Source organism: Xenopus laevis, chromosome 1L (assembly GCF_017654675.1).
Source record: "Xenopus laevis strain J_2021 chromosome 1L, Xenopus_laevis_v10.1, whole genome shotgun sequence".
Taxonomy (NCBI): domain Eukaryota; kingdom Metazoa; phylum Chordata; class Amphibia; order Anura; family Pipidae; genus Xenopus; species Xenopus laevis.
The window spans coordinates 140,983,437-141,008,829 of NC_054371.1; positions in this window are offsets into that span (position 1 = coordinate 140,983,437).

The following is a 25,393-nucleotide window of genomic DNA, read 5'->3' on the forward strand; positions in this document are numbered from 1 at the left end:
ATAAACACATTTATTTTAGTGCTGCGCAATATGTTGGTGCTCTAAAAATACATGTTAATAATAATGAATAAAGACTAGTAACTCAAAATCTAGATGGGAACTAAAGGCTGGTAATTCAAAATTTAGAGCCCTTTTGAGTAGAATAAGGTAACACAGTTTATAAATACAAAGGTTTACAAAAACTATCAATAAAAGCTATACACAGATTCCTTTGATAATGGTGCATAAAAAGAAAAAAAACAACAAGAATCAAAAGCATCTACAAATGTATTTAACGGTTTTCTTTATATCAAGCAGGCAGTTCCAGATTCTGTCTTGATTGCTTACTATTTCCTCAGTTTAATCAAATATGACAGCTTGAAAATCTTTAATTGATTAAAATCTGAGTGGCAGTAAACACGAATGCCACTTCATTTGACCACAGATTGTATGAGTGACAGTCCCTTTTGAAGCAAATTTACTAAAACCGGTACAGATTTTGTACCCATAGAAACCCACATGTTTGTTCAGACTAGTGCAGTAAGACTAATAACTGCTTGGTTTCTGTGGATTACAATATTATAAATTTTGTCCCAAAGAGAATATGCCCTTTAAGAAAAAAAGCAAATCAACTAATTAAAATATAAGGTATACTGTATGGCCAAACATATAAGTACACTTGTGTGGCCAGTATCTGCATCTCATTCCTACACAAATTGTTGTGTCCTCCCTTTGCTGCTATAGCAGCCTTTAATCTTCTGGGAAGGCTTTCCATAAGATGTTGAAACAATGTTGGTGGGATTTTGGAATTTACCTTCATTCTGCCACAAGAGCATTAGTGAGGTTGGCACTGAAGTTGGGGCTTAGGCCTGGCTCTCCGTCAACTTTCCCATTGATACAAATTGTGGTTGAGAACAGGCCAGTCAAGTCCTTTCACGATCATCTCAGCAAACTCATTCCATACAGACCTGCTTTGTGCATGGAGGAATTATTGTGCTGAAGGAAAAAACAGCCTTCTCTAAGCTGTTGCGACAAATAATAAAGCATGAATTTATTAACAATGGCTTTGTACAGTGTAGCCTTAAGTTTTACTTTCAATGTAAAAGAGGCCCTTGACCAAACTATGGAAAACAGTCCTAGACCATTATTCCCCTGTTGGTGGAAAACATGGAGCTCCAGCATTTAACAGCCAAGCATAATTGCAAAACATCAGCACTCTACCTGCTAATCTGCTGTATCTCACCAGTCATTTTCAGGCGTAAGACTCATTGGGTAAGACTAAAGTCAACAAAACATGTTCCTTGATGCTGCACTTCAATCAGTTTACTCCAAAATTACATGCAGTCTATTTGTCTATTTGCACGCAAACCTGACTGGCATCTCAGGAAATAATTAACATAAGCCCACCTACCTATCTGACCAATGATATTGTATCATTCCATAGTATTGGAGAATTTCTCAGTAGCCTAGTCTGGGGCATGGCACGAGTGCTAACATTTCCTAAGTGCTAAAATTTCACAAGTGCTTAGAAATGACAGTTAAACAAGGCAGTTCCATGGAACTACCTCCTATCTCTTCTCATTCCTACAGGTAATTCTGCTATATCCATATACTGCCATATCCATATACTGCAACTGTTTATTCTGGTAATTCTGCTATATCCATATACTGCTATATCCATATACTGCATCTGTTTATTCTGATAATTCTGCTATATCCATATACTGCTATATCCATATACTGCATCTGTTTATTCTGGTAATTCTGCTATATCCATATACTGCATCTGTTTATTCTGGTAATTCTGCTATATCCATATACTGCCATATCCATATACTGCAACTGTTTATTCTGGTAATTCTGCTATATCCATATACTGCAACTGTTTATTCTGGTAATTCTGCTATATCCATATACTGCCATATACTGCAACTGTTTATTCTGGTAATTCTGCTGTATCCATATACTGCCATATCCATATACTGCAACTGTTTATTCTGGTAATTCTGCTATATTCCATATACTGCCATATCCATATACTGCAACTGTTTATTCTGGTAATTCTGCTATATCCATATACTGCCATATCCATATACTGCAACTGTTTATTCTGGTAATTCTGCTATATCCATATACTGCCATATCCATATACTGCAACTGTTTATTCTGCTACATATAAATTCAGACCCAGTATTGGGGATGGCACTCGTGTCTGGGGCATGGCACGAGTGCTAACATTTCCTAAGTGCTAAAATTTCACAAGTGCTTAAAAATGACAGTTAAACAAGGCAGTTGGACAAGGCATTGACAAGGCAAAAGGAACCGGATTCCCCTGCAATCGACAGTGAACCATTTGGGATAAGAAGAAAACAGATTTGTTTGTACCTGCTAGTTTGTTACTTCTTACTCCAAACATGTTTTATCCTGCATTTCTCTGCCTTTCACTCTCATGCTTCATAAAACATTTTTCACTACCTCCTCCAGCAAATCCCAGTTCTATACAAATCTCATCCTCTCTAGTCTCCTCTCCTTCCCTCTCAAAACATGAAGTTTATAAAGTACTCTGCTTAGCTATTCCACAAAACTCCTCTTTTTCATACAAACTAAGGACTTATAAATCCCACTTACACTTCTGCCCTGTCATTCACTCCTCATATCCAGTCACTTATTAAATCATGTCACTTCCACCTAAGGAACATATCCAAAATACGATCATTTATTACCCAAGACGCTGCCAAAATTCTTATTCACTCTCTCATCATATCGCGTCTAGACTACTGTAACTGTCTTTTAATTGGCCTCCCCCTCCAGAGACTGTCACCTCTCCAGTCCATAATGAACACTGCTGCGAGGCTCACACACCTCCGCAACCGCTCCTCCTCTGCCTCTCCACTCTGTCAATCCCTGCACTGGCTTCCGTTACCTTTCAGAATCAAATTCAAATTAATGACTGACTTTCAAAGCACTTCATAACTCTGCCCCACCCTACATCTCTGAACTCATCTCTATATACTCTCCCACTCGCTTACTACACTCCTCTACTGACCTGCTACTCAACTCTTCTCTCATTACCTCCTCACATGCTCGCATTCAAGACTTTGCAAGGGCTGCACCCCTCCTCTGGAACTCTCTCCCACGGTCTGTACGACTTTCTCCCAACCTTTCTGCTTTCAAGAAATCTCTGAAAACGCACTTCTTTCGAGAAGCCTACCCTCACTCTGCTTAACTACCAAACGCAACACCACATACAATACCACATTTCTCACCCACTTAATTCGATCTTGCCCACTCCCACACCTTGTGTATTACTCCCTTCCCTTTAGACTGTATGCCTATGCATAGGGCCTTCCTCACCTGTTTGTACCTGTATTGATTGTGATGTTTGTTACTCCATATATTCTATATATGTAATTCATGTGATGTAGTTGTATAATCACATTTACTTTACAGTGCTACGCAATATGTTGGCGCTATATAAATACATGTTAATAATAATAATAATAAAAGCCTAATGGTTTGCAAAGACTGTTTTTTTAAGGTACTGTATTTTGATGATTTATTAGTAATTTGGATCACAATACTTGAAGCCTACTATAATGCTAAAAACCCAACAGGGTCTCAAATAAGGATTGATTATTTCTTGCTTGGGATCAAGTACAAGTGTAACAACTGTACCTGGTGGTCTAGCGGGAGGGGGTCTGCAGGGACACCTGCAGTCCCCTCGGCGGGGACGCCCGCCACACTGCTCCTTTGGGCCGCAAAAGGGGAATGGTTAGGGTTTCCTGATTTATTTGCGCATGCGCACTGGCGTGTGACGTCAGCGCGCAGTGGCGTGAAATTTAAAAGTATTTAAAGGCACATTTGGATTTTCACATTGCCCGTTATAGGAGTTTGTTCCTGGTGCTTTCTGAGCTTTGTGCTAACCTGCTATTCTGATTCTGATTCCTGTGTTGACCCCTGCCTGGCTATTTGACGATCCTGACTTCTGAATCCTGACTCTTGCCTGATTACCGACTTTGATTCTGCTTAACCCCTCTGATAGACTTCCTGGTTTTACCCTTGCCTGCCTGACTACGTTTATTCTCTGCCTGGCCCGACCCGGCCTGATCTGACTACTTTATTGCCTAACGCCTTGTACTACGACCTTCTTCCCAAAGACTTTGCATTACAGTTGTGCCCCTCTGCCTGTCTAGAACTCCTCGCCTTGTACCTCTCGTTTTAAGACCTGGCGGCATCTGAGTAGCTGAGGACTCCTCCCGAGGCCAAAGGCGGCTGCTACAGGCAGAAGCACGAGCCTAGACCAGGGTGCTTGGCATCGGTTCTAGATTTAGACTCTATGGAAGAGTGCCTTCTGCATAATGGGTTTACAGATACATTATCCAATACCTGTATTTTCTGTAACCTGAAGACAATGGAAATTACACTCAGATGTTACGGTGCATATATATATATATATATATATATATATATATATATATATATGAGAGTCATGACATATTCAGTGAACTATACACAATGCAATGCACATTTTTCTGTTTTATTGTATAGCACGGAAATTGTAAGGCTGTTTATGGTATGGCAAACAGGGCTTTTGACCAGGGCCTAGAAAACCAGTATAAGAGGGCCTCCTTGGAAAGAAAAGTTAGAGATTTGCAAATTCTATTATTAGGTTGTGGATTTTCAACATTTAGATTTGGATTAATCAGTAGTGTTTAGCTGAACAACTAATCTTAAGGGGTAATTTAGTAAGGTTCAAGTTGTGTTTCCAATAAAAATTGAGTTTTTGTGGTGATAATTGGTCGGGGTATAAAAACCTCAAATTTTGAGATACATTATACCCCTACCCTGGAAATAGATTGAATCCAAAAAAACACCATCTAAAACCTGTCAAGGTCACGTAGGAGTCAATGGCAGAGGTCCCTTCAACCAATAACCTTTGTGATGTTGGAATTTTTTCGGAGGGTTTTGTAAGCTAAGGTGGTCCACCAAGCAATGGACTGCAATAGAAGTCTAAACCTTATCTCTATCTACAAAACTATCCAAAGGTCCATGATTAAATGTGTAACTATTGCCTCCAGCTCTTGTTGTACTGCAATTTTCATCATACACTACCACTCTCAGCTGAAGGCTGCCTAGGAATTCTGGAAGTTGCAGTTAAACAATAGTGCCCCAGCATTGCTTTGAAGGTAGCAGCCTGTTCTTCTCAGATGTAGCTCTTAATTTGAACTGATGTTGTATAGACACTTATGATGAGAAAGAGTAACAAATGAATATTGGTTTATACAGACAAGCCTATTTATTAGAATCCCTGCAGCTGCTTGCAACAGAAGCATCAATTTGTGTCACGTGCCAACATTAATGGCTTTGTTGCAATACAGGTGCTAAATTGAAAGAGGTATTAGGTTATACAGCTGGTGGAAACATCTGGAATATAATTATCAGACTGCCTCAGAGGCCATATACCAGGAAAGCTTTCTATCCAAAGAAAAAGTCATTTGCAGCGCCAAAGTCATTACATCCCCCTCTCTCAGACATTCGGATTCCCTTTACTTGTACCCATGGCAACAGGGCTTTCCATATCTGTAGGGTGAGCTGTGTGCAAGATGAGCTATTAACTCAGTTCAACTAACAAAGGTTATTTTAATTCATTTATTCTAAGTTTTAATTTAGGACTTCACATCAGCTCCATAATTAAATTGACCTATTCCACTGAGCAACCTCAGTCTTCATTTCTTGATATGAAACATCAGGGTAAGATTTTATAATGTGTCGGATTTGTTAAGGCAGCTCACAGACCAGGTAAAGCTGTCCTATAGAGCCATTTATGCTTCCAAAATCTGTAACCGTTGTAATGAAAAGCTTAATGTCTCCCCCTCGTGAAGCCCGTGGTGGAAAGATTGTGCTTTCCTCTCTGTCTCTTTCTCTCAGCGTAAGGTGTTTCTAATTATCAAATTCAATCCAGATGCCACATTGGAGTGCCCTGTAAGAAAGCTGAAATTTCATATGCCTCAGTATAATAAAATTATTCTCATCAAAAAGAAACATTTAGATGCTTTCAATATGTTGGGATAAAAGTATTGCCTTGGATGCAGGTGTGTTACTTTCTCTATACATGCTATTGAGATTTGTATAATTTTTTGGTACTCAAAAAAACTATTGCGGGACACCTACATTGTATTGCATAGTTGTTTAGTCTATAGCCACATTAAACCAATATTGCTTCAAGTGTGTGCAGTCTGCTTAGTTACATAAAACAGAGTAAGGAGGTAAAAAAAATAAAAGTGATTCACTTTTTTTACAAGTTCTAATTGAATGCAGAAATGGGTTTCTTCAGTTATGTGGATTATTTTGTTTCCATCCCAGTAGAAAGGGGTGGTTCTCCTTTACTATTACTAGCAATTTTCGTATGGGACCTCTTACCCAGAATGCTCGTGACCTAGGGTCTTCCAGATAACAGATCTTTCCAGAATTTGGATCTTCATACTTTAAGTCTACTATAAAATCCTTTAAACATGAAATAAATCCACTAGGCTGGTTTTGCTTTGAATAAAGACTAATTATATCTTAGTTTAGATCAAGTACAAGGTAAGGTTTTATTATAACAGAGAAAAAGGAAATACATTTTCAAAATTTGGAGCATTTGGATAAATGGAGTCTATATGAGAATGTAATTTCAGAGCTTTCTAGATAACGGGTTTCCAGATAACGGATCCCATACCTGTAGTCTTCAATATCTATTTTTTAGTTTTTTTAATTTGTTTACTATTCTGCTTATTTCCAGCTTTCAAATGGGGGTCACTGACCCCGGCATCCAAAACAGTATTTGTGAGTCTACAATTTTATTGTTATTGTTGTTTTATTACTTATCTTTCTATTCAGTCCCTCTCCTATTTATATTCCAGTTTCCCACTCAAACCACTGCCTGTTTGCTAGGGTAAACAAGACCCTAGCAACCAGATGGCTGTCGAAATACCAAACTGGAGTGCTTCTGAACAAAATGCTAAATAACTGAAATACAATACAAACATTGAAGCCCAAATGTAAATTGTCATCATGTGTACATCATATTAAAAGTTATTTAAAGCTGAACTATACCTTTAAAGCAACAGTTCAGTGCGCAAATAAAGACCGGGTAAATAGATAGCATGTGAAAAATAAAAAAAAATTCTAATATAGTTAGTTAACCAAAAATGTAATGTATAAAGGCTGGAGTGGGTGACTAACATAACATAACAGAACATTACTTCCTGCTTTTCAGCTCTCTAACTCTGAGTTAGTCAGCGACTTGAAGGGGGGCCACATGGGACATAACTGTTCAGTGAATTTGTAATTGATCCTCAGCATTCAGCTCAGATTCAAAAGCAACAGATATGTCCCATGTAGCTCCCCCTCAAGTCACTGCCTGGTAACCAATCAGTGGAAACCAAGAGAGACAGCCAGTGTTAGCCATTTGCCTTGATAAAGCGTAAGCGAAACGTACGTCGGCGAGCCTTCAAACCATTTTTTTTTTAAAAAAAAAGCTCATTTTTGAAATCTTACCTTTTTAAACTTTAATTGAATCTCGGATCCAGAGAAATTTAATGGAATTGTAGTGCTATTAGCGCAGCATTCATTCCTTTTATTCTCTTTTATCTCTATGGCACTGAGGATTTGTTGGTTTTATAGCAAAGTTAGCTCTCCTTACAAGACAGTTAAACGTAGTAATGAGACCACAGTCCTCAGTGTTCTGCCTTCCTCCCACGTGTGGTGTCCCAGGGCTTAGAACAACGCAGCTAGTTTCTTCGGGACAACTCCACCTCTATACTATTTTCTCATTTCTAACTTTTATTCATGAATTGCTGATGCTTTATTTTTAATTGTTTGATACCATGAACTCACTTTAAAATTATAACTACAGCACTAGCACCTTATTTAATTCATATAAGAACCATGAACTTTTAGATTATTCATCAATTGTGTGTAGATACATTTTGTTGAAGGTCACAGCACCTAATTTATAGCACTTAAGCACTTTAATCATAATTATTTGTATTAACACAATCGATTGAAATACCATTAATTGTAGCTTTTAATAAACACAACCACAGCGTTTTTGCTATTGAACAGTGCTCTCCTCATTCTTTAATTTTTGTCACTTGTTGGGATAGCGGTTTACCCAAGCGAGGATTGATGCATTCCTAAAAAGACTGAAAAGGTAGTGCGGAGGACATCATTTGTATTTTGCAACCATTAATTGTATGTTGGTGCTAAATTGATTGAGAACTAAGCATATGTTTATAATAGCACTAAGCACTTATATAATTAGATCTCAATTAATTTTAGTAAGGTAGTGTGGGGTTTTACTGCTTTCTCTTGTTTTTAGTATCCCTATTCTGGTTTATATACAGTACCTCTACACAGCCTGAAATTGGGTAATACAAGTGAGTGAACATTAATTACAAGTGAAATATATTATTGTTTGAGTGTTAGACATCCAGTCACTCCAGCCTTTATACATTTCATTTTTGGGTAACTAACTACAGTATATTGGAAACATTTTTTATTTTGCACAGATTATCTATTTACCCAGTTTTTATTTTACCCTGAACAATTCCTTTAAGGCTTACATCACCAGGATACTATTACTATATATATTTTGTCCATCTAATATGACCTCAGGCTTAGATATATGTAGTAAATGCAGACTCTTTTATATAATAAATCACCAATATATATGGTGGATTTTAAGTAGCAAGACGAATATCTGTGTCAGGCACATTAAAATTCTCTTCATCTTCAAGCAGAACTGTATATGGTAAAGCACATTTGTTTTTACAGAGAACAGGAACGAACCTACCTGTGAAGATGCATAGTAGGCTAGGAATGTCAGGCTCCATTAATGTTAGGCAACCCCTAGTTTATAAATGGGAGGGCATGAGCCATCATCTTTCTCCTAAATGGAAGCAAAATGTAGTCAGAACTTGGTGTAAGACTAGGTAGTAAAGGGTTAGATCCAGTGGAGGCTCTTGATGCAGAAGATAGTGAGGTTAATCTCAACTAATATGTTTTAGTGTGGTTGGTTCCATAAATGAGTAATACAACAGCATAGGAGCCCGAATGCATCAACTTAGAGTACAGGTATTGGTAGAAAATCATGGTGTTGCCCTATCTCTACTGAGTACAGTAACCCGAAACTGCTGCAAATAGATCTACTGTAGCACCTGAATTTAGGATGATGCTGTTATTCAGTTGTTATCAATTGTAAATACATAAAGCACTGACACCCATCTTCATGATGTTGTACCACAATGGGGAGTATACATCAGTCATCTTTAGCACATATCTCAGTACAAGAGGTCAGGAGTGAAACCTATGATCTGCTTGGTGTAAGCCAATAGTTAATGGGAGCAGGGAGCAGAGAACCAGGCAGGACAAGGACATGAAAAGGGAACAAGGCAGGAATCAGGCACAGGAGTAAGGAGTCACAGGAACAAGGAGAACGCTAAATCTAGCTTGGGAGCTTCAATGATCAAGCCCCGGGTTATCGTTTGCAACAAGCTTATAAAGCCCCTTAATTGGCAAATTACAAACACCTTGTAGAGCAAGGAGGAGGAGGTGAGCAAACTTATAAGGTATAAGGTAACCAGAGTGTCTTTAATCATACAAGTAGGGTAAGATTCCAAAGGTCTCCAGTTGCTCAATGAAGTAATGCAGGAGCTGGTGAGTGTATAGTTCAGAGTTCAATCCTAGGTAGCTCCTGACATATACTGAGCATGTGCAGTGTCGCTGACGCTCCTAACAAAATCCAAAACGGTGAGCTCCTATGCACAACTTTGAAGGCCTGGATCATAACTGAAATTTGGAAATTTTAGGCTAGTGCAGTAATTACAATATATGAATTTTAGCATTTCTACCCATATTTATTAGGTTTTAGTTCTGCTTTAAAGGTCCACAACTGATACACAGGCAAAAAGCACGGTCATACTAATTGCAGGGCTTAAGTTGTCAAACCTTAAAGATTCTGACTGAACTCCTCAATGTTTTGGTTTAGGTAGTCCTGTTTAATGCATTTAGTTATATTTAATTAGTTAGTATTTAATTTGTATTTGTTTAATCAGCATTCATTATTCAGTATTATGTAAGTGCAATCATCAAAACACCATTGTTAAATGGGCATACTCAGTATAAGCAGATGAGGGTGAGCTCACTCAAACACGTTGTTGATGCTAATATGGATTACTTTAGTTAGCTTTATTATATTGCATTTAATGATGCACAATACTCATAGCAAATGATACTGGCCAACAAAGGAGCATTCTATTATTTCATGCCTGGCATGACATAGCCTCACATTTAATTTGAATAAAAACCACATTTGTTGTCATTGTTATTGAGGATAAATACAGTATTTTAAGTATCAATAATGAACAGAAAGCTTTTGTTATATCAGTTACAATAAAGTAGTGTTTTTAACTTTCATCCTACTTTTACCAACTAAAATGAAATGTTAATATCTTTATAGTTCACTGCTATTTTTGTTCATTGCATTTGTCTAATGGAAACATCAGAATGTGAAGATTAAATCAAAGAGGTTAACCTTTTAGTCTGCTAGGCACAGCTATAGCACAAATAAGCCTGTTCATAGGCTGTATACAACTGTAACAACTGCAACTCAGCAGGACATTTAAGGGGCCTGTCAAGACGTGCGCCGATATAGCCACGTGTGTGTCATCATGCTGCTGTGCACCGAAATGGACGCTGGCATCTAAACATCCGCTAACATGAACATGCGTTGACGCGTTGCTGGACGCAGGCATCATTACGTTTGGACCCAAACGCCCTCCTTAAAAGGACGCTCAGGAAATGGTCCAGTGCTTGGTTATAAACTTAGCTCCTGTGAACTTGTATCCTGTTCATTTTGATTCCGGTTTTGATTCCTGCTTTGCCTATCGACTACGCTTGAACTTTGCTTGCTTTGACCCTTGGCCTGCCTATCGACTACACTTGAATGGGTAGTCTTACTCCGGACTAGTTTGCATCTCCTCACATATAGGCACTGAGAGACAGGAGAAGCCTGACAGGGCCACATCAATCACACAGCCAGTTGGACAGCCCTATTATTATGGCTTCTTTTCCCCCCAGAAAGTTAGTTGCTGTTTTATATCCTAAGAATGACTGTGATTTTAAGCATGATGTTAATAAGCTCTGTTTAAACAGCCCCCTGCCTCCACACCATTGTGACTTTTTTAACTTACAGATAAGCAGGGGAGATCAGTAGGGATGTAGCGAACTGTTCGCCGGCGAACTAGTTCGCGCGAACTTCGACTGTTCGCGTCCGCCGCAAGTTCGCGAACGTCGCGCGACGTTCGCCAATAGGCGTTCGCGTCAAAATCGTTCGTCCATTCGACCATTCGGTCGCTAAAATCGAACGATTTTCGTTCGATTCGAACGAAAATCGTTCGATCGAACGATTAAAATCCTTCGATCGTTCGAATCGAACGATTTTCGGATGTTCGAAGTTCGTGAACAGTTCGCGAACTGTTCGCATTTTTTGCAGGTGTTCGCGAACGGCGTTCGCGAACACATACTCGGCGGTTCGCTACATCCCTAGAGATCAGCGGGCTTCTGCCGCCTAAGACAGCAACCCCGATGCATCCCCCCTCTCCCGCTCCGCGCTTAAAAGTTTAGCGTCGGAGCGGGTCAAAGGGGGCTGCATCGCTAGCGCAGCGAGCGCGTACTGCGCTTTCTGCACCAGCAGAGCCGAATTTCCGGTTTAAAAAACGAAAATTCGGCTCTTAAAGTTACAGGAGGTGGCTTTTTGCCTCCCCTTTTAACTGCCCGTTCACTGCCGCTTCATGGCAGGAACGGCCCTGCAGATAAGTTAAAGTCCATTATGCAGGGGGTTTGTGCACTGGTAATCTATCCACCAAACTTGAACCAGAACTAGTTATGAGCAAAACTGACCCATTTAGCTTGATCACAAAATTTATGAAATGACAATTAAAGTGAAATTTTGTCAAATGCATTGGAGTAATTGTGCTTTCTTTTCTCAAGCCAAAGGCAATGTGTGTAAATGCATTGGGTTTTTTCTCTTGTGTGAACAGTTTTTCCTGGCTAAACACATGGCAAAATTTCAGTATAGATTTGTGAAAATTTTCACCAATTGCCAAAAACCTGTATCAGGCAAAAAATTGTGCTCATCCTTAACCAGGACGTTAGAAATATGGAGTATTATGGAGCTCAAGACTACCAAAAACACTAACAAAAAACATACGTTTTTCTGAGATTAATAGGCAAAAAGTATGTTCCCCTATTTGCTGAACTCATGTTAAACAAAAGGATAGCTCTTAAGTAAAGTGCTGCTTTTTGTGTGAAAACAACTGTGCACAATGCTTAGCCGTTTGTTGCTTTAACAAGTGATGTATGATGGAGAGTCCATTACATGAACTTGGTAATAAAAAAAACACTCCAAAGAGGGACCTACTGAGTTGACTGTTGTCAGCAGCCTTTGCTGAATTGTGACAGACTGATTTATTTTCTCCCTTGAAAAATCCTGTAGTAAAACATGTTGATTTGTGTAACCAGAATGGAGGGCATTAAAAAAGCAAGATGTTAAGCTATCCAGAAGAGTACATTTAAACCACCTCTGTGCTTTGTGCGTGGGTCCTGCAGTCTGGAAACTTTGTTACTGCCTTTCAAATGTCTTCTAATTTCTTTTCTGTTTTTATTCTAAATATACAGGAAAGTCTCATCTTTATCTTAATGATGGTATTCCCTTTGCATACTCTGCTGGGGGCTGTTTTATGCATTCGCTGCTTTTTCTATGAAAAGCACTTCCTTGCATTTCCCCTGACAATAAGAACACTTTTCTTTTGGCAGTGAACCTGAACTATTGTGAAAGGTTTGGCTAAACATAAGAGGATACATTTGTCCGTGCTCTGCCTTCAAAACTGAAAAATTATACTGTACACAAAACCCGCACAAAAATAAGTAATTAAAACAACATGCTGATGACAGACCAGCCTTTCTTTTACTTGATCAGCTTATACCTGCCACAAGTTTCTGCTTTAAAACTTAATTTAAAATAAATTGCTTCACTTCTCAGATAGGATTCCATGTTTTAACCGACTGAATAAAAGCTGTTTTTACCTACGAGTGGCTCCAGGAGTGCTTGCCGTTTTTCTGCACATTTCCTCACTTCTCAGATAGAGTGACATTGGTAAATAAAGCAGCACACATGCAAAGAAGCTCACCCAAATAAAGATTGCTCTAAAGCAGCCTATGTCCTCCAAGAAATACATGCATAAACCCAGCAAAGCTATTTCATCACTGTGGGTCTGCTTGTGGTGAGAACTTGGCTATGTCATTGGGGTGAAACAAATCAGCTGCATTTAAGGTCTGCTTTTCACATAAACTCCAAAATTCAGCAGAATCAGTCTCAGATTTTCCTTTTAGGAATTCATTTCATGACATTGTAAAGAAAATAAACAAATTAATTATTTTGTTTTGTTTCCAGTGTTGTGTGCACAAAATAAAGCATGGAAACTATTTAGAAGGGCTAAATTTATTCTGAAAACAATGCCATTTTGTTGTTATTATAATGCCATATGTTTAGAACTAGTAAAGCAACAGCTTTATATGAAGAATGGGAGAACTATAGTAAACAGGAAACATATATTGTGAAAAGAAGGGGAGTATGGGCACAAAACAGCTGTTACGAGATCTGTGCGTTATTTCTTTCTTACAATGGTAACAAATGGATACCAAAGGGAATGCAATACCTTACAATATTTAGCTAGGTTTCCCATACAACTACAGCATGAGCTGTACATACAGTACTGACTATACTATACTATTCACATCCACATTACCAGTGATGTTATATGGCCAGCAAGTAGGTCGTCTTTAGGTGGGTCTTATTTGCACTTTTTAGGATCTGCTCTTCTAAAAATTGATTCCAGATAAAGATCTTAAATAATAAAAGAGAGACAAAAAGCAAAACCAGAAACTGAAAAACGAAGTTATGACTAAAAGGAAAAAACGGTAGGTATGCAAAAAACCAAAACTCAGGATTTAAAGACTATGGGACAAATTCACTAACCCCCCAATAATTCTGATTCCGATAATTCAGCGATGGCTTCGCTCACAGCGCAACACTTCACCAGGCGTAGATTTGCAGGGACAACGCTAATTCGCTAAAATCCAAAGTTGCGTCCAGGGCGCCAAACACTGGCGAAGTTGCGGTAGCATAACTGCGGCCATGCAAAGCCAGTTGCGCTAGCATTGCCTAATTTGCATACGGCGGGAAGTTAAAGTGCTATATTTATAAATGATGATGAAGTTAAAGTACAATGGACGTATATGTTGTAGCAAATACATTACACTACATAAGCCTGGGAAACCTTAATAAACTAAAAAAAAGTTTTTATATTGCCCTACACATGAGTCCAGTCTATATTTTATGTGCCATATGATAGGAAATGTAGGGGGGAAGCTGGTAACACCCAAAAAAATTTACGCTCTTTTTCAGCCTTTCATCCAGAAAAAAGGAAAAGACGCCAGCGTTTTTTGGAACTTAGAAGCTGACAGTCAGTTACAGACAGGTAGAATTCATTAATATGTATTGGATAATATAAACAAATTAAGAAATGCCCTAAGCCCTAAGCTCTTACAAAAGAGTAATTAAAGAGCAACACATTGAGCACCCCAAAATCGTCACTAAACCTGCTAAGTTAAGGGGCACAACTGCACTTGATAGGACAGAATATGGCAAAGAAAGTTGGTAAATGAATCTCAGTAGAGGCTGATTCCAAATGTCCCTATTCTAAAATGAAAAATAAAAGCAATGGAATTATAAATGAGACAACAATGGATGAAGCAATTACAGAGGCGACTTATCAGTTATTACCATGTAAAAATTCTAGGTTACTCCATAGTTACTTTCTCCAAAAAATATATAAAATACTTGAGCAGCCTCCTGGTCAAAGCAGTGTCTAATACTGGAGGGGTGGCAGCCATTAGCAATCTAAGCAGATCATGTTTTGCTGGAAGTTATTATGGTTGAATCCATGTATATAAGATTCAATTGATTTCACTAGGCATATGTTTTATTCTGAAAATCTCTGCAGGTTTGTAAAGAGGTTGAGAAAGCATACATTGAAACTATTACAACATCAGCATTGCTATTGCAAGCTGAACAACCTTGATGCTTCAATATGAATTACATTTTCATGTTTATGTTTCTGAGTGTGTCATATATGGTTGTTTTATGGACATTAGGTCAGCTCAAAATCAAATCAATACAAAAATCACCTAATTCAATTCCCAATTTCCCCAAATACTTATATTGAGTTTTCCTGAGATAAACCATGGAACTGTGTGTGGTCACTAGACAATGAATAGGCCAGAGATTGTTGTTTTATAGCGTTGCTTTGGATTTTTTGGAAAGATCATTGCTGTCTGCAATTAATATAAGCTATTGTTTTTACATATTTAGCATTTTCCTTAGTACAAGACTTGGATCAATTTAACTTCTTCGGTAGAGTTGCTGCCAGAGACAGAGAGAAAAGATAGAAGAACAAAAAACTTTCCCTATGGCATTTAAGAGTTATTTCTAGGGTAAGAAAGGCATCTGTCCCTCCTTCAAGGAGTTTAGTCACAGGTTATTGGTCCCTTTATAAACGCCCTTATTGCTGGTTGGTTCAGTTACTTTCACACATGTGCATTGGTTCCCCTAATGTCCAGCACTTTCTCTTTTATAGTTAATTATCCAGAGTCTATGGAGCCTTTGTAACAAGGCAGGATCATATATCCTATAGATATTTGGATTCACCTGCTTCTAATTTGAGCATGTTTTTTTTATTATTTTGGTTATGCTCTGATACATATGTTTTAACCCAGTCCCATATTAGTAGATGCCTTGACAAGTACTTGAGGACAAAAGGGAGACTTGCTTCCTACAACCCATTTAACCAAAAGAAACACATAGGGCCACCGCTGTTACAGAACACTTTTTCATTTTTGGATAATTTCGCTATTTGGGAAACATCATGCATGGAGCAAACTAGATTTAGTTTAAAAAGCAATTATCACAAAAACAGAGCTTGCAATATGAATATGATGCACTCAGCTTATCCCACACCTGTTTCATTCAATATGAATACACTCCATATCTTTAATCATATGCCATATGTTTCAGGGCTCCTCAGAAATGTGCTTTCATTCTTTGTGTTGTAGAGTAACATCAGCTGTACCCTTTAGACTCTGAGCACATTCCATTATTGCTGCTTCTTTGCATTCTCATAACAGACAAGTTGTGTGATTGTGTTAAAACTAAAGGGAGACCTCGCTGACATCTGATGGAAGTGCTACCACTTACTGTGAAAGCGGTGAGAATGCCAGCATTGCTTAGTAACGGCTGCTCTGTGTTGAAGAATGGTTATATTAATTAGACTAATTCAACATTCCTAATTAATGAAAAATTTTTTTAAAAGAAATAATGCTGAGTGTCTTAACTTCACAAAGAATGACAAGCCCTAATTTAGAAAATGTAAAGTTTGGTGATACCTTTTATTGGCTAGCTGAATAAGTAACAATTGCAAGCTTTCGGAACACACAGGCCCCTTCGTCAGGCAAAATACAAATAAAAGCTGGAAAGGTACATTTAACAACCTAGAATGTGGCCTGAACAGAGACATGAGTTTTATGTTCAGATATGACTTTAACCAAGTTATCTGTAATTTTTGCAGTGATCTAACAGTATATATAATGTGCCTTTCCAGCTTTCATTTGTATTTTGCCTGACGAAGGGGCATGTGCGATGCGAAAGCTTGCAATTGTTACTCATTCAGTTAGTCAATAAAAGGTATCACCAAACTTTCATTTTCTGCATTTTTTCAATGGCGTACATCTTAAAACTATGTAAAGCCCTAATTCACAAACATCAATTCTCATGAACAGAACAGCAGTGAAGTAGGAAGCCACTCATTGTGGGACAATGTTTTTCAAATCACCAATTGATTGGCTGATATTAGCAGTCATAACAATATATAGTGGTCTGGTTGTAGATACAGGCAATCGATACAGTGCAAAGATATGAGCACCTTAATGCTTATTCAACAACACCTGTGTCCAGGCCCAAACTGAGCCAGCACCTCACCATGCATTAAAAATCCATTGTAAAGTGCAATGTGCAGTGCCAGGGGCACAAAGAAGCCCTGTCCTTACCACTTGCCATAGGCCAGGCAGTAAGTGGCCCTCGTGGCCTATGCTTGTTGGCATTCCTTAACTGGTGTGTCAGAATGGGACACAGGTAGGGGTGGGTAGCCTGTGTGCCTCTACTGCCAATGCAGGTCATTGCCCAGGAGCACTGATGCACCCTACCCTTGCTGTTGATAAATATTTTTAGATAAGATGAGTGGGTTAGCATATTATAATAGTAGAAATACACTGGCACACACGGCAATTCAAACAGGGAAATCCCTTGTGTCTTTATTTGCAGAAAAGCAACGTTTCGGGGTAGTACCCCTTTGTCATGCTTGACAAAGGGGTACTACCCCGAAACGTTGCTTTTCTGCAAATAAAGACACAAGGGATTTCCCTGTTTGAATTGCCGTGTGTGCCAGTGTATTTCTACTATTTGACCTTGGGGAGGGTGCCGATCCCTCCAGCATTGAGCACCTGGCTACCCTGACTGAAGGCCTGGGTGTGCGAGCCGACATTTCTATCTTTAGCATATTATAATTCATAGTGGAGGACCTCCCCTAAGTCAGCCCTGCTGCTAAAATTATTTACCCTCATATGTAATAAAAGGCCAACGGGTCTGAGTATGGGATAACGCTTCTGTGGAAGTTCCCAACAATGCTACATATGGATCTCACTATAGGTTTACATGCAACATGCACAGGGGTGTGACCATTGAATATAAATCATATAACATTGAATATAAATCATCACATTATGGCATTATGTATTTTCTAACCGAAATCTGCCCCATCTGTACATAAACAGGCCAATGCTGTGCCTGTCAATGAACAGCGTTTTCAAGGCAGAAGGAAGCAGATCATTATTTCCCCCATTGTGTAACATGCTCCTTATAGATAGGAGCCAAGTCTAACTCAGATCACTGAACTTGACCTTCTAGATCTATAGATATGATTGTAAATCATTGAGCTGCAAAATGAACTAAATAATTTGTAGGGTTATGACATTTTTCCATTTGGTCCCTAATTGAAAAGCTGAAACTGGCAAAGATCTGTGTTTTAATGGGTCCAGACTGTTGTTGTCTTGTAGGTTCATGCTGGTAGGTACATATTGGTTCATGCTTGTGTGTATCATTTGAATAAACAGTGTTTCACTATTCATTCTTTTTTTTTGGTCTTATATATATCAGTGCACACATGGGAATTCTTGGGACCTATTTGGGTACCTACATTGATGAGCCCATTCATTTATTGCTTCTTGTGACTATATATCCTTATGGTGGGGAGTCTCACGATTGGACTTCTACCTTCATTGTAATCACATTACAAATTCTAGTGAAGTAGGGAACTACCCCATTTTTAATTCCTTACTGAAAAAGTTATATTAGCAGTTCTGTCCTATGTGAGTTTTCTTCTTTTACAGATATTTGCAACCTTTTGACAACTGCTCCACTGCAAGTCTCCCATTTAGACCCTGGGAAATCCTAAAAGTTAAAAATGTAACAGAAAACAATTATAGTTTTGATGGCCTACTTTGTTCCCATATCTGATCAAAACGTATTTAGCTACGGGAAAGTGATTTCCATTTGAGTGTGAGGTTACCTTGTCAATCATGATTGCTCCTGCAGAGTAAATTGTCCCTTTACTGAGACACTGCATTAATGAGTCTCTACTAAGAGGTTTTCAACATTGAATTAATCTGTCAGGTTTCACTAACACACTATTAAACATGTATAGAAGTATGATTGAACATGTTGCTGAAAATATATACTATTCTTTAATAATTCCTGGTGTTTAAGTTTACAAAACTTGCAACAGGGCTTTTCAGAAATATTGGTGGCAGGAAATGAAATATACTACTATGGAGGATGCATAGATATCACTGAAAACTGTGACATTTCTTTGGAAAATCTGACTTCCAGTTTCAGTCTGTAACAGTGCACAGATGGAATAGCTTATCAGTCAGTAAACAGCAGTGTTTCCTGTCCTGGTGCATTCTATAGCAGCTCTCTCATACTCACTGTCCCTTGCTGCTGACAATTCCTTCTAGCGAAAAATAGAGACAAAAGTTTGCCTGCGTGCTTGACAATTTTTTTTATTTCTTTTTTTTTTCAATTTCTACAGACATTTTATAATAATAACTTCATACATGCATAAAAATTGTTAACAATGTATCTAGATGTATTAAGACGACTAGAATAGTTAGATAGATACAACTCAGAGCAAGTGGATGGTCCATCAATCTGAAGGAAGTTTCCTCCTGCAAGGCTAAATTGGCACATGTCATTCTTCTGGGTCAATGTGTAATGTACATCTGTGTGCTTTAGAAAAGCTCAATTCAATTTATTCAGACCACCCATATAGGCCAGTCTGTTATACTTAGTATTAGTGCCTGTTGCTAAGTTTTGGCACGTTGGCATGTAGGAGAAAACTTAGAAAGAATGCTGAACATCTATTGATGAATCAGTAGTTGGGATCCTATTGATACCAGGGACCAAGTTAAACAATCTTGAAAGGAATTAAGAAAGATTATATGAATTGTTAGAATTGCATTGTAGCAATATAATTACTGATAATATTCTTATACAAAACCAATATAACCCAGCAATTAGAAATTCAACTTTTAAAGGGGTTGTTCACCTTGCAAATACTTTTTTTCAGTTCAGTTATTTTTCAGAGTGTTCACCAGAAATAAAGATGTTTTTTGACTGTTTTTCCAAAATTGAAGTTTAATGTCCCTGGTGTTTCAGTCTGGCAGATCAGTGATTTGGATGCAGGTTCTGAACTGTTACAATTTGCTACATTAGTTGATACTTTTCTCAGCAGTATCTGTGGAATATTAGCAATTATTGTATCAATTCTAACAGCTGCCTTTAATGAAACACATGGATTCTGCGCAGCAGGGACAAAGCTAAGAAATGTATCAATTTAGAACAGTTTTCAGTCGACGACCCCCATCTTAGAGCTGGTTTAGAGAGACATAAGATGAAAAATGAAAGTTTATACTTCGATATTAGAAAAATGGTCACAAATAAAAAACAGAAGGTCGTTGAAAAAAGTCTTTATTTCTGGTGAAACATCTGAAAACAAATAGTTTGAAGGTTAACTGCGAGCGCAGTGCACGGCTACAAAAATTTTAACTGACCTGTTTGTATGACAAAAAGTTATATGGTTTTAAGGATTCTGCTTGGCATGGCAGTTGGATCCAGCCAAATCTGAATGCTGCAAAAAATGTTGAATCCTGCCGAATCCTGAACAGAATACTGGAATCAGTGCATTCCTATTGCAGAGTATTGCTTGGTTTGCCCAAGTCAAAGGGATACTGTCATGAATTTTATGGTGGTTATTTTTAAATGACACTGTTCACACTTCAAATAATTCACTCCATGCCATATAACATTTTATTATTGAACCAGCAAGTACATTTTTTGTTGTTGTAATATTGGGGTGTAGGCAGGGCCGCCATTAGAAATCACGGGGCCCCGTACAACAAAATTTTTGGGGCCCCCTGGGCCCCGCCCACACTGACGACCAAGCTCCACCCCATATCCCGCCCACTCCACATCGCAGTTAAAAGACCACACAGACATCAGCGCTAAAAAAGTAACCCCCCACACAAGTTGTAAAAAGCTATTGATGGTCAGGGCCCCCTTATAAAAAAATTTTTTTTTTTTTTTTTAAAAACATTGGTGGCAGGGGCCCCCTTATAAGTTAAAAAAAACTTGGGGCCCCAACAAAAATTTTTTAAAAAAACAAAAATAAACAAACATTGGTGGCAGGGGCCCCCTTATAAGTTAAAAACAAATTGGGGCCCCAAAAAAAATTTGAAAAAAAAAAAAAATTTTTTTTGAAAAAAAAACCATTGGCGGCAGGGGCCCCCTTATAAGTTAAAAACAGATTGGGGCCCCAAAAAAAATTTTGAAAAAAAAAAAAAAAACTGGTGGCAGGGGCCCCCTTACAAGTTAAAAAAATTAAAAAAATTTAAAATTTAAAAAAAAAAAAAAAAAACAATGGTGGCAAGGGGCCCCTTACGAGTTAAAAAAAAAAATTGGGGCCCCAAAAAAAAAGTTTTAAAAAAAAGATTGGAGGCAGGGGCCTATAGAATATTAAAATAATACATTGGTGGCCAGGGGATTAAAAAAAAAAAAAACCACAAACTGGTGTTCAGTAGGATTGAACTCATGGCTTCAGTACTTCCACTTCGCCTCCTTTCGTGACTTCGGGTCTTTTCACCGCTTCAGGACTTCAATTTCGGCTCTTTTCGTGACTTCGGGTCTTTGCGCTGCTTCAGGACTTCGGCTTCGGCTGTTTTCGTGACTTCGGGTCTTTTCGGCGCTTCGTGACTTCGGCTTTTTCCGTGACTTCGGGTCTTTTCGGCGCATCGGCTTCGGCTTTTCGGCACTTCCGCATTCGGCACGCAAGAGGCAAGACGTACGGCTCGGGCGCTCGTAAGGGGGGCCCGGATCTTCAAAAAATGCAGCGCTGCCGGGCCCCCCTTCATGCCCGGGCCCGGTACGCTTGTCCCCCCTGTCCCCCCCTGATGGCGGCCCTGGGTGTAGGCAGCCATGCTACGTCATTGTGCCTGATCCTGTGCTTTCAGAAAGAGTCAGCACTTCATGATGGAACTGCTTTCAGACAGGCTATTGTTTCTCCTACTGTTGGGGTGCCCAAATTTATGCACCTGTCTAATTTTTTTATGATGCATATTACATATTTTCTGTTAATCCAATAAACTTTGTGTCACTTCTAAAATAATACTGTTTCCATAAGGCATGTTATATATTAAAAGGACATTGCTACTTTGAAAGCTCAGCCAGTGATAAACAAAACTCCAATCACAAACTTTTTCTTATCACCATATTCTGAAGTAAGCAGCTTATAACACAAAGAATTTTCAGTTGAATAATAATATATTTTGAATTCATTTGGTGTGCTTTTAAACAGATGTTTTACTTTGCTGCTCAAGTTAACCTTTAAATAACAACGTATCGTACCTGCCATTTTGTTTTTCAGTCGTAACATTTTTCTTGAGCCAGGATCAAGTTGCATGTAGTCATGGTAACGAGGCAGATTAGTGCTTGCTTTTGCTTTGACAGGACAAAAGGAAGGAAATCTGTTCATCTGGCTCAGGGAAGGTTGTTTTTTTTTACAACAGCCGTGTTTTAGTAAAGTTCCTCGTATGCGTTATTAGTAATCAGTCCCTTTCCTGAGGAATGAGTCAGTTCCCTTACAGAGCAAGACTCTTGTCAATTCTCCTTCCCCTTCAGAAATAGGAAATCAGAAGGGGGTACAAGCCAGACACCAACCTTACATATCATTTTATCACAATATAATCTGTTTAATCATGCAAACTTGCAATAAATATGCTTTTCTTTACAGGATGTTTTGCGGCTTCATTACATTTTGTTCCTGTTTCCACTGGACAAATCTGCAAATTTAAATGACTCATCAGCTTTTGTTTTTAAACATGTTGCCTTCGTGGAACCAGAGAGCAGGTTTTATGTACAAAAGAGCAGTTCCTTTTAGTCAGTACATGGCTTGTTCTTTTCTGATTCCAAGAACCTACAGCATGAGACAACCGTACTCTAATACATTTGGTATAGGGGGAAAACCCATAATGACCTATGCCTAACAAGGAATATAAGCCTTTTTTATGACAGCTGCACATGGTGGAAAGTAATGTTTTCTGATGCCCACGATTATGCTGGAATTCTGGGACAAAACTGAGGGTAAAAAGATGGCTTTTGAAAATTATACTTTGTTCTGTGTGAGACTAATATGTATAGGTATGGGATCTGAATGCTCAGGACCTGGCGTTTTCCATAAATTGGGTTTTCACACCTTAAGTCTACTAAAATAAGATTTAAACATGAATCAAACCCAATGGGATTGTTTTGCTGCCAATAAGGATTCATTATATTTTACATTGGATCAAGGCACTGTTTTATAATTATAGAGAAAAAAGTAAACCATTTTAAAATATTTGGATTATTTGGATAAAACGGAGTCTATGGGAGACGACCGTCGAGGTACGTGCCTAGCGCCCCACCCCCACCCCACCTTTGTCACAAGGTCACAAATATGAATGTATGCAGCTTGATTACAATGCAGTGCCTGGTATTGTATACATTTTTACAGAGAAAAAAACAAATAAGTCAAAAGTGAAGAATTATTAGTAGAAATACAACTGACAAATGGCAATGCTGTATATTGGAGCTTTTTGTAATTCTGGTTTCTGGGTAATATATTCCATATTTATAAATTTAGTTTGGAAAACGGTATGTGTCCATCTCACAGCACAATAAATGTTTATGACTGGATATCAGATTTTCCCCTTGATTACACATAAACTGAACATTGCATAAATGGGGTCCACAGAATAGATTAGAGCAGAACAGAATGAAGTACTATGTCTTCCTAATATAAATCAAGCAATGAAAAGTAGTTATAAATACAGTTTATATAAAATAAATTGGAAAAGGTCTGTACATATATCTGGGTTTTCTTTAACAGACAGTAACCCCCCTGTTTAGTTTAACTAATGACATACATATGGATTTTAAGCAGACATTCTACCACTATGGGCTGATTATAATTTGAATTTGAATGTGGCATAAAAATCATGTGGTCATTGCATATTCATGTTATCAAGTATGTAAACCAGTTTTATTCCTTTATAAAGTCTCCATAGAAATGTTTTTAGATGTTTAGGATTCTGTTTGATTTGCATTGATTTACATTATACTGTTTTATGGTGTTGGCCATATAAAGTCCTCAGGGGAAACTTGTATAATTCTCATGCTATGTGGACAGACAGATGGAAAGGTAGGTAGACAAATAGACATGGACCAAAGTTTAGCTATTTTTCATGCCTGGTAATCAAAGGATTCTAAATTAGCTTCAAATGTTAAGAAGGAATTCCCTAATAAGGAAGCTTTTATAGTTTTAGTGACAGTTTGAGTACAAAAGTAAAACATAGGAAGTATAGCAAAACAATAATAGAGGAAGCAATAAAATGAAAAATGATAGCCTTTTATTATAAGCAGGAACAATGGGCGCTATAGGATAACAGACAATTCTTTGTTTTTTTAGAAGAAGAGCTTTCTGTGTGCAGCTAATAATTTTTATTAGTTTACTGAGTTCTATAAAACATGCCTGATGGGGAGATCTACATATTAATCATCTCAAAAATAGCCATATTCATATAACTCTGCCAATAAACAGCATTAGCGGAATGCAGAAAATCAGTTTTCATATGCCAAAGTATTTGGTGGCTTTAGGCTACTATCGCCTAGCAAGTAGTTACATGAACACTTGTCTGGTGATTTACATTCAAGTCTCTGGTGGGGAGCTGCTTTGGGCACTTTGGGGCTGGGTATTTTGGCTACAAAAAAAAAAAGCCACGTGCCCTTAATGTATTTGGCAGAACTGTCAAATGTTTTCAAAAAATTCTTTCAAATTTTAACCACCACTTTAAAAAAAGGTGCTCCACTCTGACAATGCCTTTACATTGATTTCTAAGGCTGTCCAGCAATATAGAAAGTAAGGTGCTAAAGCCAAAAACATAATATACTTACATGCTCACTAGCACACACCTGTTAATAAGGTGGGATTTGGGGTATTTATGGTTTGCACTCCCGCATCTCCTTCCTCTGTGTGTTCTTATGGTTTTTCCATAAGGTAAAGTCAAATAAATGAGGGGGAAAAAGCCAAAGAGTTATAATAACTTTAGAGAAATGTGCTAAAACCAGTTAATATATAGTTAATATGCCTTGCTGACACTGGACCAGTCATCTCATCTTACTTAATAATAAATCCTGCTCTGAAATATTTCAAAGATCTAGAAACTAGTTTAATAATGTCACATTGTTTTCATTGTTAGAAATAAACAAATTAAAATGTACTGTTTGCATCAGTATTTAATCCCTACATTGTGAATGCTCCAAGTTTACACTGCTGAAAAACAATTGCCCTTTTAGGGAAACAAACGCCTTGCAACTGGCCTCCACTACTGAATCTCTAAAACAGCTGCTGAATTTTCCATATAAAAACCTACAGTGGGGTTCCACAGTCAGTTTGTGAATCTAAAGGAACCCTCCCTCTCCCTTCCCCTCTGGCACTCTTCCCTCCCTTTCCAGTGCTTCCCCTCCCTCTCACCTCAGGCAAGAGTGCGGAGGGGAGCGCGGTGGCCGGCCGGGTCGCCTAGGGCGCCCGGTTGGATTGGCCCAGCACTG